General features: G+C 35.8%; 1 protein-coding gene across 2 annotated transcripts in view; it reads right to left on the minus strand.

Annotated features, from left to right (window-relative positions):
* The window catches only part of LOC107713805 (cytoplasmic protein NCK1-like), a 48,650-nt gene that overhangs the window by 22,665 nt on the left and 23,476 nt on the right, over positions 1-2,509 (minus strand). Inside the window, exon 1 of one of the 2 annotated variants that reach the window (XM_016519422.1) lies at positions 2,275-2,330. The exons of the other annotated variant lie outside the window; for it this stretch is intronic. The gene's annotated coding sequence lies outside the window, so the exon portion shown is untranslated. Of the gene's footprint in view, positions 1-2,274; positions 2,331-2,509 lie in introns of those variants that run through there. 2 annotated transcript variants of the gene reach the window in all.

A 2,509-nucleotide genomic window follows, 5' to 3' on the forward strand; every position in this document is an offset into this window, starting at 1 on the left:
GACGTGTTTTCTAAAAGTTTAAACCGTTTTAACTTTGCATGGCTTTCTATACATCTCTTCTGTGAGACGCGAGTGCAGCAGTCATATTTGTCCATCTAAATATGCGTTGAATATGCATCTGTGTGAATGGCTTGGTTTCGGTTTTCACCTAATCAAGATCTTCTCCGCATTGAGCTTCTATATTTCTCTAATATTTTGAATGCATAACACAGCAGCGGCGCGTCTCGTGGGCAAGACTAACAAAACATTAAAATGCAACAATGTCACTTACATCATTATCACCGCATCTCGTGCGCCACTAATGACGCTCCCTCGCACTCCTAACATTCAAATGCAAATGTTTATTTTAAATTCAACTAATATTATTATTTTTTATTCACAATCTCCTCATCACAGGCAGGCACAGCACTCAATCCAGCATGTGTTCGTGTTTGTGTGTGCTGTCTGCGTCACTCATAGTATGTGCCTATATCGTGCGCTATATCGAACATTTTTTATATCGTTATCGAAGGTGTACCGTCGATAAATATCGATACCGTTTTATCGCCCAGGCCTAGAATATAGGCACATTAAATACTCAAAAAAGCATTTGTTGCAACTGATATCCAGATTTGAGAAGCTTGGAAACACAATGACCACATCATTTGACTGGTTATATACTGTAAAAGTGTGAAATTAGCTTTAATTTCCAAGTCTAAAAGTACAGTAACAAAATTTTGGGCAAAAAAGCCATTGTATTTTGTTAATAGTGTAAGGATGCATGAACTCAAACCAAGCGAAATCTACATGGGTAAAGTTTTCATATTCGCTCTAAATTCCCAACCGTATGGATTCCCACTGAAATTAATGGATTTCTTCAACAAAAATTCTAATATCGAAACAAAACCTTGGCTATGTTTTTACTAGTTCTGATAATCCAAAACCCCTCAGAAACTTTTTAGCAATGCCCTAGCATTAAGGCTGGGCCAAAAATTCTATCACAATATTTGTTCCATATCATACAATATCAATAGTTTTATTAATTTACCATTAATGGGGAAGGGAATGCTTTCCACATAGACCTAGAATTAATGTGAACAAAACTAGTTTGTTCCCAATTAAACTCCACAGAGTAGCTTCTTTTTAATTTAGGGCCCCATAATGTCCATTTTATTTTCCCCTAAATTCTGTGTTTTCCATTGTATTTTTTCTAGATTCTGTTTTATGATTTAAAACAAATTTATCATCAAAAATGGTTACTAATGTAATGAATTGATACAACTTTAATCAATCTTTTAAAATGTAATCAAATGAAAATCTAACAATTAATTTACAACAAAACATTGCATTACAAGATGCTGCACAAGATAACTATGTAAATTAAAACATGGATGAAAAAATATCTTGGACGTATGATACTTCTTAAAAGTAATAATATTATTATCATTACGTTATTACATTTGTGCATGCAATAGTTATATATTTCTGTCACAATTTCTTCAAGTTAAACCAAACTTTTATTTTGACGGTTCGTTCGAAAGATCTTTCGGTTTCAGTCGTGAAGAAAGTTTTGGTGTGTAGGCCTATCTGAAACTTAAATAAAACTGTAAAGTGCTGCTGAAGTGACTATCAGAGCAGCTCTGGAGATGAAGTTTATGTGTTCATGTCCTCATATATTGAAACGCAGATGCTGAAAGCACAATGAGCATTGTACGTTTGAGTTTGTATTATCATTACGTTATTACATTTGTGCATGCAATAGTTATATATTTCTGTCACAATTTCTTCAAGTTAAACCAAACTTTTATTTTGACGGTTCGTTCGAAAGATCTTTCGGTTTCAGTCGTGAAGAAAGTTTTGGTGTGTAGGCCTATCTGAAACTTAAATCAAACTGTAAAGTGCTGCTGAAGTGACTATCAGAGCAGCTCTGGAGATGAAGTTTGTGTGTTCATGTCCTCATATATTGAAACGCAGATGCTGAAAGCACAATGAGCATTGTACGTTTGAGTTTGTATAGACAAAACTGCACCATTCATTCACACAGAGACATGAAAAACATGCAGACTTGTTAGCCACATGCACTGTGGCTTCTGACTGGCTGCTGTCACATTTATGTGTGTATATTGCTGTATGAGAGCTTATCATCGTTATCAACATACATTTTCTCAAGATGACATCTTTATCGCCTAGCTCTACCTAGCACCCACCCAAGCAATCATTACCAAACACCTAGCAAACAATCACTCAGAATATCACAATAACTGCTTGTGTATGAACGTCAGTATAAATGCTTACCTGTGCTGCATCAAAGCTGTGGATATCTTAGTAGAGATGCTCTATGGCAGACCTAGAAAAGAAGAAGAAAACAAAAAATCAAAGTTCAACAAAACTTGCATGTTCACAAAGACAAACACAAGAAAGGAAAACAACTAATAGAAACCAATGCAATCTCCCGTCCGAAGCGGCTGGCATGAACGCTGGCGACGCTGTTGTTGGACACACCCTCAGTAGTGTACAAAGGGCATGTACC

The sequence above is a fragment of the Sinocyclocheilus rhinocerous genome, unplaced genomic scaffold (genome assembly GCF_001515625.1).
Source record: "Sinocyclocheilus rhinocerous isolate Xijiao unplaced genomic scaffold, SAMN03320098_v1.1 scaffold642, whole genome shotgun sequence".
Taxonomy (NCBI): Eukaryota; Metazoa; Chordata; class Actinopteri; order Cypriniformes; family Cyprinidae; genus Sinocyclocheilus; species Sinocyclocheilus rhinocerous.